This window comes from Lemur catta, chromosome 20 (assembly GCF_020740605.2).
Source record: "Lemur catta isolate mLemCat1 chromosome 20, mLemCat1.pri, whole genome shotgun sequence".
NCBI lineage: Eukaryota > Metazoa > Chordata > Mammalia > Primates > Lemuridae > Lemur > Lemur catta.
This window is the reverse complement of record NC_059147.1, coordinates 11,922,261-11,935,045: the sequence shown is the minus strand read 5'-3', so window position 1 is coordinate 11,935,045 and position 12,785 is coordinate 11,922,261. Positions and strand designations below refer to the sequence as shown.

The following is a 12,785-nucleotide window of genomic DNA, read 5'->3' as shown; positions in this document are numbered from 1 at the left end:
AGTTTTCTACAGCTGTTTAAAATTCTTTTGAAGAAGTTTCAGTTATATGGGAAGGATTGAAAGTGTAGAATAGAGACAGAACACACAAATACATACGGTATCCTCGTTACAGATTATTTGCACACATGATGTGTATGTTTGAGAAAAATGATAGAAGAAAAAACAAAGTGTTAATGGTTGTGCTTTGGAGTTATTGTTTTCTTTGGTTTTCTTACATACTCAGCTGCATGGCTGTGAGTTTCTGGAGAGGAGAAGGTGCTATAAAGGCATTGGAAGCATAGAGTGCTAGACAGGCAAATGTCGTGTGGTTAGCAGGATGGTGGGTGGTGGAGTCCCCACCTCTAGCGGATCCCATGCTGAGCAGTGTGCTCAAGGGTCCTGGTCCCGGGTGGATGAGGGTGTCTCCCAGATTTCCGCCTTGGAAGCCTTGCCAAAGGCTCTTCTGAGCATCTATCCACAGGGGCATCACCTGTCGGTGAGCACTGAAGAGGGAGCTGTGGGTCCGCTCAGTGTGTACCCAAGGGGGCATCTGGTGGTTGTCGAAACTGAACATCGGCACCCTCAGAAATTTCCAGTCCCAGACAGCCAAACTTCCAGTCACCAGAGGTGACCTGGCAGCTATGAATGTCCAGCCACTGTAGGAAAAACCAGGAGCAGACCATGAGTAGGTGCCCTCTTCTCTCTCCATGCCTGTCTTGGGACTAGCCATTAAGTTTCAAACACAAGGAACTAAGCAATTTCACAGCATAGTGATTAAGAGCTGTAGGGGTCAGAAAGATGCCATTCAAGTCTCAGCGCTGCTGCTTCCTGGGCTGTGTGATCTTGGGCAACTCTCTTACCCTCCCTGATCTCGTGATTCTTGTGCATAAAGGGTAGTTAGTACCAGCACCTCTAAGGATCGTAGACAATAGAAATTACTAAATAATTAGCTGGTAAAGTAGAGCTTGGGCTGTAGCTTGGAGCTTCTCATACTTTTTCTTAACATGAGGTCATATTATAGCAAAGTAGTTAAAAGCATGGATTCTATGTGCAGCCACATTGGCTGTCCTCAAATCATGGCTACCATATACTAGCTGTGGGAACTTGGTGGGGTGTCTGACTCAACTTGCCTAACCTGGAAAATGGGAATGATGATAATAATAATAATGACATTATAGGATTTCATGAGGATTAAATGAATTATACATGTCAAGAATTTAGAGCATGCCAGAAACATATTAAGCACTGTGTAATCTTACCACACGAGTGAGAAATTAATAATGTTAAAGTCAGCCAAAGGCAAATGAAGACTCACAGGACTCTGAGATGGACCCAACCTGCTCATCTCACGCATGAACTTTCCTTGAATCATCTTGAGTTTTTCTGATAGTTTCATAATCTACTTCATAGTATATCAATTGTTTGATCAGTTCATTCATTCGTTCTGCACATGTTCTGTAGGGTGAGGGAGCTCCCCAAGGCAGTGGGGAATGTAGTAGAAACAGGACATACCAGGTTCCCAGCTTTCACATGTCTTTCATTTGAGTGCCTAGGCTTTGTTTCAAAATAAACTGATTTAAATTCCTCATTATTGTGTGTAGGTGACATGCCAGGGAGTTGTGCCTTGCTGATCGTATAGCTCGGTTTACTCCTGGCACAGGGCCACATGCGCCCATTGGAAAGGCTGGTGGTGCTTGGTGGGGAAGCAGTTTCTTACACAAGTACCGGGGCTACAACGGCCAAACTGCGCCCTGGCCCTGAGTCACTCCTCACGTGCCTCATGAGGGTCAGTTTCTAATGTCATTTCCCTGTAAGCCTTGTGCCCTTCAGTTCCGTCATCACCCTGTTTTCTTCAAGTCCTTGCTGAGGAAGGTCCCTGAGCACTCTGTCCTTGGCCTCCCCTATTCTTAGACCCAGTGAGAACTGGGTTACTGTCTTGTTGATACACTTTGGGCACATGAATGTTGCAATTCCAGTCCACTTCAAGCACCTATTTAGAAATGATTTACTGTCTGGTAGGACAGTTAGGTCTATTATATTCACGGCAGTCAGTATTGTCAGTAGCAACCCTGCTTCTTCAAAGAGCAGAATCCTAGGTCTCCAAATCTCCATATTTAGCTTCTACTCTCATAAGTTTAAAAAGCTGAGTGTGTGGGTGAATGTATTGCCATCCTAATTGCTCTAATGTTGTTGTTTATTTTAACCTTAAATGCTACTCACATGCAAGTGCATGCTAATGTGTTAACATTTCCTAAATCCCACAGGAAAGCATTTTGATCTACACCTCAGGGCTTTGTATGATAAGAAATAAACTGGGATACATTTGTCCTGGGGCCCCTGAATATGTATCATCACTGAAGCTCCTGTTTATTGACCACTCCATGGCAGATATTGTGCTAAACACTTTGTATGCATTCTTTATTTAATCCATTTCACACAAGAGACTTAAGAAGTAGGTGTTAACACCATTTTACAGATAAGCAAATAGCTGTTAAACAACTTTTGCAAGGTCTCACAGCTGGTGGGTATTGGATTTGGGATTCATACCCAGCTCCAAAGCCCTGTATTTCCAGTCACTAAGAAATACTTCTTCCTATTTTACCCTCCACTGTATTTTGGTACATAATCTGCAAATTCCTTAACCTCTTTCCTAGGAACTCTGCTCATTGGGCCTGGGAAGGGGGTTTGATTGGTCAGATGATCTATTACCTCTTAAATGCCCTCTCTCCCCACGACCCATGGCCACCTTGCCACTCCTCCCTGCCCCAGCCCCCAAAAGGGCTTCCCAAGCTTTCTAACCTGAAGTGGCACCTGGCAAAATAATTTATCTCTTGAAGTATTAGAAGCTGACATATTAATGCAAAGCCTCCTGAAATATTACTCATTATTATGCATTTTGCCAACATTTGAGTGATTTGTGAACTCTTCATTGGAATAAAGTACTGTAAATGATTCATGAATGACCAAGTTTATGAAATTCTATAAAAATATTAGCAGGAGGTAATGATTCCCTCACGCTGTGCGTATGATCTGCTAGCTGCAAGTTTGTCAATCCGGGATGACAGCAGTGGAGTGGGAGGCAGAGTCTGTTAGGCAGGTTTGGGGGAGGGGGGTGGGTGCAGATAAGGGATTTGGGGTGTGCTCTTCAGAGGGTGTTAGGCAGGACCAGGGTAGTGGACAGGTGGCATCAACAGACCTTCACCCTGATCTGTTGTCCAGTGGGATGTCAGAGCTTGGGGAGAGAAAAGGAACACTTGGGAAGAGAGTGAGGACTAACAGTTATTGAGCTACCTGTTAAGAGCCCAAGAACTCCCTACACCCCTGACAATGCACAAGCCTATGAAAATGGTTTATTACCTTGTCTTCACTGATGAGTTAGCTGAGGGCCAAAAGGGACCCTGAGGTGTTTTGCTGTTACCAATATCAGTGTCAACATCTCTTAAACATCTACAATGCACCAAGTCTCTGTGCTAAATATTATACTTAACTGAGGATCTCATTTAATCTTATAAAGATGAGCTTGATACTATTATCATGCTCCATTACAGGACAGGTTACTGGAACCACCTGTGTTCTTGGCCACAGGGCATGGGCAGGACCTCAGAGTCTCCTTCTGAATATTTGTTCACATTTTCTACTGTGTGACTTGCTCTCCTTCAGGCCAATTTCTTGGTCAAGTTTTGACTTTGTGGTTAAGAGTGTTGCCGTAAAATTGAAATAAAACTGGCAGTCGGAAGATATCCTTGCTCATATGTTTCCTTTCACCAATGTGGCTCTGCCCCAATCCCAACCCATCTGTAGCTCCAAGACAATTTGGCAGAAAATTCATTAAAGTGAAAAATGCTGCTGTCATGTGGAAATAGGTGTATCATAATGTTAGTGATCATAAGACAATCGGAAGATATAGGTTCACCCAGATTAGAGAGTCATTTAGGTGATTAACCTGTTTACAATAATGTCCATGTTGTATGTAGATAATGCGTATGTTACCTGAATGAGTTTACTACGCTTGACAAGATTTGCACTTGGAATGCTCCCCTGCCCTCAATGCTATATAGACAATCCATGTAAGTCTTCTTCATCCTCTAGTCCAGCCTCCTACATGGCCATCTTTCTTGGTCAGAATTCTTGGTGGAAGAAAAGTCAACAAAGTCCCTTCCAACTAATTTACAAAGAAATGGATATATTGAAGAGTACCGGTAGAGTTGCCAAAAGGGCCAAATAACCTGGCTGACATGGCCAGAGAAGGTGGTGCTACAGGAAATACCCGGCTATATGTTAACATGGTACTATTCTAGTGCAAGGTTTCTCAGCATCAGCACTACTGACATTTTGGGCTGAGTAATTCCTTTCTATGGGGACCATCCTGTGCACTGTAGGACGTTTAGCCGTCCCCATGGCCTCTACCCACTGGATGCCAGCAACACCCCCCACCCAATCTTGACCAAAAATGTCTCCAGATATTGCCAGTTGTACTATGGTGGGAAAAAGTTGTCCCATTTGAGAACTACTGTTATGGAGGAATATTTTAGTCCATCTTGTGCTGCTGTAACAGGATATCTGAGCCTGGGTAATTTATAAAGTACAGAAATTTATTGGCTTACCTTCCTAGCGGCTGGGAAATCTATCGTCAAGATACCAGTGGGTTCTGTGTCTGGTGAATGCCATTTTCATCTTCTGAGATGGTGCCTTGCCTGCTGCATCCTCCAGAGCGGAGGAAGGCTGAATCCTCACATGGGAGAAGATGGAAGGGCCAAGAGTGCTCACTCTCGAAAACCTTTTTACTGAGACATTAAGCCCACCCATGAGGGTGGAGCACTCATGGCCTAATCACCTCTTAAAAGCCCACTTCCCCAATACCGTTACATTGACAGTTCAATTCAACATGAGTTTTGGAGGGGACAAGCATTCAGACCGTAACAAGGAGCCACCATTGCTGTGGCCTCTTCCTGCCACTTTACTCTGTTGCTCAGAACTGTATGTAGTAGGTCTGCTTTGGGTCCAGAAGAGCCAGGTGACTCTGCCACATGCTTTCCAGAACCTCTGGTCTGCAGAGCACAGCTGCTGCCTGGCACCTCTGACTCCCATCAAGTCTCGTGGGGCAGTGTCTGCAGGAAGAGCCTGGAATCATATTCAGGGTTCTAGCTGCAAGAGAGCTGGGGCAATGTAGTTGTTGGCTTCCCAGGCTCTCCGGTACAGGAAAGTCAGCTAGCCAAGAGATCGGGGTGGCTGTTGTCACCTACAACGTCAGCCATGCCTTGAGCACAATTTTATTCCAAGTGGGAGCCAGTCAGTGAGAAGCATAGTTATCCAAGGGCAAGTAACCTACTTATACTTGGGAGAGTGTGGTTTCAAACCTATGATCTTAACTTCTGTCATCATTACGGTCCTCTCAATCAAGAACACACACACAGCCTAGGAAAAAGCCCCGAGTGGGAGGAAACAAAGGAGTGGGGTTAAAAGCCTGCACTTTGGAGTCAAACATACTGAGGTTAAAATCTTGACTCTATCAGATCAGCCATGTGAAACTGCCATTTTTATAGGTGAAAAAGGGGTGAATATCAGCAGTTTCGTGGTTTGTCCTAAGATGGTGGCACTTTGGCACGTTATTTCAGTCTCTGTTTTCTCATTTTTAGAATGAGTAAGATTACAGCCTCATCGCCTCACAGTGTCAGAGTTAGTAAGTGAGATGCTGGTAAGTGGGAATCGCTGAGCCCAATCACTTAGTAAGTGTTCTGGAATTGGGAGCCGTCCTGCCACCTGTCAGTCTTGTAGTTTAAGCTTCCTGCAGGTAAAATGGAGGTGGAAGCAGTTGGGAGGCATCCAGCTGGCACTTAAGTGGTTGGATGTCAGCAACACTCTGCAGAAGGGAATTGCCTGCCTGGGCAGTTTTCAAAGTGTGACCCCGCCCTCCAGACCAACAGCATCACCTGGGAACTTGCTAGAAATAAAAATTCTCAGGCCCCTTCCCAGAGTTGCTGGGTCAGAAACTCTGGGGGTAGGTCTTGCAGTCTGGGTTCTAACAAGCCATCTGAGCGAATCTGAGACTCACTGACGTTTGAGAGCCACAGGTCTGATTGCTGACGCTCCTGAATATTATGTCGCTACAGCTGACCTGATTCATTAACTTGCCTTGATGAAGGTGACCTTTGACCCAATTTCATTACAGTCGTGCCAGGGGAATATGTTTTGCCTTAAATGTGCTCATTTTCCCAAGTGCTCTGCTGTGCCATTTGACAGCCCTCTACATCCAATCCAGACTCTTCCGAACTGCCATGTTTTTGCTGCATGAATGGCTCCTGAGAGCCGAGCAGATTTGTCCCAGGCATCTGTCTTCCATCCGGCCTAGACTCTGGATGACTCATAGATGCCATGTTACTGGTTACAGTTTGCTTGTTCCTCAGAAACCACCCTTTCAGGCCAGAGATGAAGATGTCTTCAGAAGATTGGAGCTGGGACAAGCTGAGATAATTCCTGATAGGAGGAAGTTGGCCTTGGGGTCAGCAGAACTAGCTTTTCTGCCTTATTACAGCTGTGACCTTGAACAAGGCATTTGGGATTCTTGAGCTTTGCTGCACAGGAGTTACCTGGGGGGCTTTGAAAACTGCGATGCAGAAGCAGGCTGCACTCCAAGCCAATTAAATCCAAATATCTTGGAGTGTAACCAAGCGTCGATAAGTTTATAAAACTCTCCAGGTGTTACCACTGTGAAGCCAAGTTTGAGAATCACTGAGTTAATATAACTCATCTATACCCAGTTTATTCATAGTTAGGAATTGGGATGATAATGCCGGCCAGGCATTATTATTCACATAAATTATTATTTGTGTGAATATCAAATGAGATAACGTAGGTGTTTCTCACACCTAATAGAAAATCAAAGATCTTATTTCCCCTCAAACTACCGCTTAACTCTGAGCAAATATTTGAAGTGAACTACTTTCTAATGTCTTTTTTGACACAAGCGTTTAAAAATAGGAACGAAGAGAAACAGAATTTGATAAACAAATGAGTGGTTGCCTTCTGACTGCGTTAGAGAAAAGTAATCGGTCGCAGCCTGCAGGCACCTCCACCTGCCTCTTTCCAGCTCAGCTCCTCAGATCTCCAAGCACTTCATTTTGCAGCCTGGCCTTATCTGCCAGGTGCAGCCGCTGAAGCGGAGGCATGAAGAGGTTAAACGCCATTGCCAAGGCAGCCGTGTACCTGGATTAGACTGCAGAGTTGCTTCTGACTGATTATTTATTTGGTCCACTAAGCAAAGCTGCTTCCTCACTCAGGGCTATGGAAGCATATTTTTCTGAACTTCATTAGCACAAACTCCTCAGAAGAGGTTCAACTTGAATCTTGGCAGGTGGGAGAACCCCATATTCCCTAATTCTCTCTCGTCCACCTCCACGCTGGGCCTTGAACTCGAGGCACCTGGCCCAGGTTCAGGACTTAGCACACATCCGTGGAATGAGTAAATGGTGTGATGGCCAAATTTTCTTTTTCACTTTAGTTGTCTGACTACAGCTGAGTCTCTACTTCATCACAGATGCTGCTTCAAATGGCTTGGTGGCATTTTTTTTCAAGGTTCTGAAACATTACCATACAAGAGAACTGGAAGAACCCTTAGGCACATTTTATCTAACCCATTGAATTTACAAATAATAACAAGTTTAATAATTGGACAACTGCTCAGGCTCCCAGTACTCCAAATAATTTCCAATATTTATCCTTTGATAACAAGCACTGTGGCCAACCCCTCTGGGACCAGACCCTGCAGATGCAGATAGGGCATCCAATCTAGCTCCCACCATGCGCTCTTCATTTGTTTGCCCTCATCAGTATGCATAAAGATGCTTTTCTTTTTTAATTTGGTAAAAATGAGCAGGGGAAGGAAGGAGTTTGTTAGGGGCATGGACTAGGAAGAGTGAGGAACTAAGGAGAAGATAGAGGCAGATTATTATACTCTGGCACCTTGAAGTGGGTTTGAGGTCCTTGGATTTGAGGGTAGAAACTGATTGAAGTTACGTTTTATGAAATCCTCTGCGAGATTGAAGGTGAGGGCCAGAAGCTAATTAAACTGATCACAAAAGACTGTCTAAGAATCAGGGTTTAAGCACTATGGCTGTGCAACCAGGTGACAAAGGATTACACAGTTGGAAAGAGACTCCCTTTGTCCTTCCCACACACACACAGACACCTGCAGCAGTGTGGCTGTGGGAAGCATGGGTTGTTAGGGGTGGATCACCATGGTGATGTTCCCTCCAGTGGCTCAGATAAGGAAGTAGCAGCAGTTAGCATGCAGTATGGAAGCTGCCATTGATCAGGGGCCCTTGTGAAGCCAGCCTTGGGTCTTCCAGGAAACACCTGGGGAGTAATGTCATGATGGGGACTGAGTTCCTCTTGCGCATGACGGAAGCCCAGGTCCCTATGATCGGCGAGAAATGCAAATGTGACCCACGTGTCAATGGAAAAGAACCCAAACTCTGTAAAATAACTTAAAGAGGTTTATTCTGAACCGAGTATGTGTGACCATGGCTCAAAGAACCACGCCCACGAAGCCTTGAGCAAGTAGTTTCACAGTGGTTGGGTTACAGTTGGTTTTATACATTTCAGAGAGATAGTAATTATATGTAAAGTCATAAATCAATACATGGAGGGTGTACATTGGTTCGGCACAACAAGGGGGAACATCTCAAAGTAGGGCATTACAAGTTATAGGTGAGCTGAAAGATTCTTTGATTTGTAATTGGTTGAGGAAATAAAGCTTTGTGTAAAGCCTGGAATGTTTTCGGGTCAGGAAGTCTATTAATCAGAGACGAGCCACCTGAGGTATACCCAGACTCAAGTGATCTGTTCAGTAAATTGATGACCTGCAGTTGTGATTTAAACTGTCTTGCAGATAGCCTTAGGCCTGCTAATGAGTTACAAAGGATATCGCCAAGAAGGGGGAGGGGCGTGACAAGGCAGGTCTGAACTCCTGCTCATGGCCAGCAGCTCAGCTTTAGGGTATTTCTACAGTCCCCTTGGCCAAAAGGGGGTCCATTTAGTCAGCTAGGGACTTAAGATTTTATTTGGTTCTCACACATCATTATCCAACGCTGTGGAGCCCACCAGCCTCAGGTTACCCACCTCGATCTGGCCCACCTGTTGCTTAATGCTTAATTGGAGCAGACACTCGACTGCTACAGATTTGAAACGGGGAGAATCTGTGAGCAAAACTCCAGGGTAACAAGGAGCACGTGGAGGAGACGCGCTTTTGCCAGCTGCAGCTTCCCTCCCAGTGACGAGAAGTGGAGGAAGATGGAGCAGCAGGTGTCGAGGGGGACAGTTCAGACCACAGAGGATGCATCCACATGAGGCAGGGATTCAGATCAACCTGAGGATGGATTAGCGGATGCTGCTTGGATGCCCAGCTTGTGCCAGCCACCGTTTCCAGGTGCTGGGGGTACAGCAGTGAATGGCCAAAAAGCCCTGCTTCGTGGAAGTCTGTCAACAAAAATGTATCAGTAGTAGTGTCACATCAGGTGGCGGTAGGCGCTGAGAATAAGCATGAAGCAGATTAAAGGCACAGTGGTGCGAGGGGCTGCTTGGTCCCGGAACACCTTCCTGGGAGGTGACACTGGGGGCTGGGGCTGCTGCAACTTCTCCTGAGGGCATGGATGCTGTCCGTATGTGTCAGGGACCCTCTCTGACAGCAGGGGTTGTCAGTCAGAGATGATTCTGTTTCTTTGGGGACATCTGGAAATGTCTGCAGACGTTTTTGGTTGCCACACGGGGGGATGCTGCTGAACATCTGCCATGCACAGGACAGTCCCACCTGTCCACAGTGCCCTGCCCTTCAGGCACCCAGCGTGGGGGTTGGCCCCTTAGAGGGTCTGAAATAGTTCATCATTTGCTCTCTCAGTGTTCGTTAGGCTTAAACAGCCAAGTCTGTGTTCGCCTCTGGGGCACCACAAGAGACACCATCCCTGTCTTTTTAAAGCTCACAGTCTAGCTGGGGCTAGATAGGCGATGACACTGGTCAGGGGACAGGAACGGCCCTCCAGAGGACAAGAGGTCAAAGCAAATGCTCAAGAATGAGAAGTGATCCAGGTGACAGGGAAGTGGACAGGGCAGGAAGGGTGCTCTGAAGAGAAGGGACAGAAGAAAGAGCTTATGGTACCTCTAGGGAAGTGCAGCTCATGACAGCTGGAGGCTGGGGGTGTGGGTGGCACAGGTGCTAAGGAAGGAGCTTAGACATAATATCCCTGTGGTGACAAGGACAGATGTTGGAGGATTTGGGGCTGAAAAGTGACATGATCAGATTTGGATTTTACATGGGCTGATCCAGTTGCCGTGCGGAGGATGAGTGGCAGGCAGTGACTCCTGTCTCTGGGTGTGTGAAGCCAGAGTGACGCACATCAGATAAAGGCCACTGTCACCCAGGAAGACCTGGGAGGCAAATGGGGTTAATTCAAACTCATAGTGGAGATACTAAATATACCTTGGGATGAAAAAAGTGGCAGGAATGAGGTGGGCAGGCCATGCCGGGCTTTGCAGGGCAGGGAGCTTGGATTTTATTCTAAGAAAGTAAAGCCTCGGCCTCGGAGGAGGGTTTTCAGCAAGGGAGTGACAGCCAATTTGCATTTCAGGAAGATAAGATATATTTTGAGCAAGTCAACAATAACATTCAAATTTTCATGAAATAGAAATTAATTCAAAAATGCATTCATTTGTTGAAAACCCACTACCTACCAGGCACTGGGGAAAAGAGATAAAAGATAAAACCTTGCCTTCCCTAGAGCTCAGCCTCTACATTTCCTTCTAGACATAGTAAACCACAAAACCTTTCTTTATGTCTAAATCCATGTGGGGAGGGATGGGGGGGGCCATTTTCTGCATTGCCTGGTCCTCACCATCAAATCTGGCTCAATCTCTGGGCCAAGTAAATATTCTCTTTTAAAGTTTCAAATTTCAGTTCTTTTTCTTCTACAGGGGTTTATCAGTGAGGTATCTCAAAATTATTTATTAAACACAGTTGGTCAGAGCTTCTAGCTGTTGATTCGTTTGATTGGTATCTGATTTAAGATCTTTATTATTGAGAAGGCTTATCTTTCCTCACAGTGTGGTGTCGGTACCGAAAGATCATTTCCATATTATTTTTCTTTCTTCTGAAGGGGTGGATATTTGCATCAGGGATCCTATTATGCACAGTCCACTTTTTCTGGTGTCGCGTTGGAAAGACTATATGCTCATATGCTCACTGTGAAGGACCTGCTTGTGCTCAGTAACTCCAATGGGTGCTCGTTCCCCATTCCTGCCAACGAGGCTAAATGGAGCCTCGTTCAGTGCCTCAGACCAGGCGCTCTGGGGCTGGAACAGAGGGAAAGCAAACTGGAGAGTCCTATCCTCATTAAATGATTCATGAGACGGGGGTGACCATTTTTGACAGTTAAGATGCTGGGAGGACAGCCCTGTTGTCTTTTGAAGTTGACCGTGCCCTCCTTCAACTGGTCCCTAATGCCTGGGGGATAGCACGATGAAAGGTGGTAGACCCGAAGCAGAGGTCTTGGCCAGTTGGTCTTCAAGTCTCGGAAAACTGGGTGACAGGCATTTCCCCATGGTTGTGAATGCATTTTCTATTCCTTTTGAGTTTTTAATGCAGGGCCTAAGCATGAACTCCACCGAAGTCACATTAGTTCCTGTTCAGTGTTTCTCTCCTCCTGTTAATGTGAGGCTCTAGTAATTAGCAAGGCTGCTTCAGCCCCCAAATAAAAGGAAATACGTTTCCGAAAGGTGTGTGCTAACTCACAAAAGCGGGCACCAAGGCTTGCGCGAAGTGGCTTTCTCCTTGCTCACGCAGCCTGCAAGTCAATGGGGAAGAAGCTCTGTGTCGTCCTGTGTGTCCAGACTGAGTGCCACCCCCCACCCCAACCCAAATTCTGAGAAACATCAGGTAATATGGTTCTAGCAGAACTTGCCAATGCTCATTTTTTATTTTGTGGAGTTTTATTTATTTTTTTTTTTTTCCTCCTTGCAGAAGACAAATTCCATTTTCTTATTCCTTAGGGAAAACTAATTCCAGCAAAGGCCATTTGTCTTTGGTACCTTAAGATCTAGATAATTTACTGCAAGTTTATTTTTATTGAAAATTATGTAGATATTATTCAGAAACACAATTTCCAACTATACGGCACACTTAAGCAGATTATATTTTAAGTGTTAATACATATACTGAGGATATGTGCTGGAATGTACATTTCTCGAAGATACTTTTTCTTTTTTTATGACTCACTGCTTTTGAGATCCTCAAACTTGTGTGCTATGAAGTGCTAAAGGATTAAGATATTTTCAAATGGATATTGTGTTATAAGTTATGAGTTTTTACCATTTGACTGCAATTCAAACTCATGACGCTTTATATAGCTTATATGATTAATTCAGAAATAATTTGCATTTAAATGCATTTAAGATATTTCACTTGTGATTCCAAATGTGCCTATTTTAAGCCTGGCAGAAGCATTCCAATCTCTAAAGAGTGTGGACACTCTCCTCCTCCTCCCCAATTGTGTGGACCTGAAAAGAATTTAAATATTAATATGAAATAGCTTTTCCAAACTATTTCTGACAAGTTAAGAACTGAGAGATGCCCCCAAACCTACAGAAACACCTGAGAGTTCTGTGCTCCCTTAGGAACGTTTGGGAAACATTCAAAACTACCATTGCTTCTTTAAAATTTATAATGCACATTTATATAGTAAGGACATTTTGAAGACCTATAGTCAAGAAACCTGTGTAAGCCAACATTTTACATACTTTTAAGAAAGCTTGAAGCTCTG

The 12,785-nt window shown here is 44.9% G+C and overlaps 1 protein-coding gene across 4 annotated transcripts in view; it reads left to right on the top strand.

Annotated features, from left to right (window-relative positions):
• CDH13 (cadherin 13) overlaps window positions 1-12,785 on the top strand; it is a 964,660-nt gene that overhangs the window by 495,924 nt on the left and 455,951 nt on the right. The window lies entirely within an intron of this gene.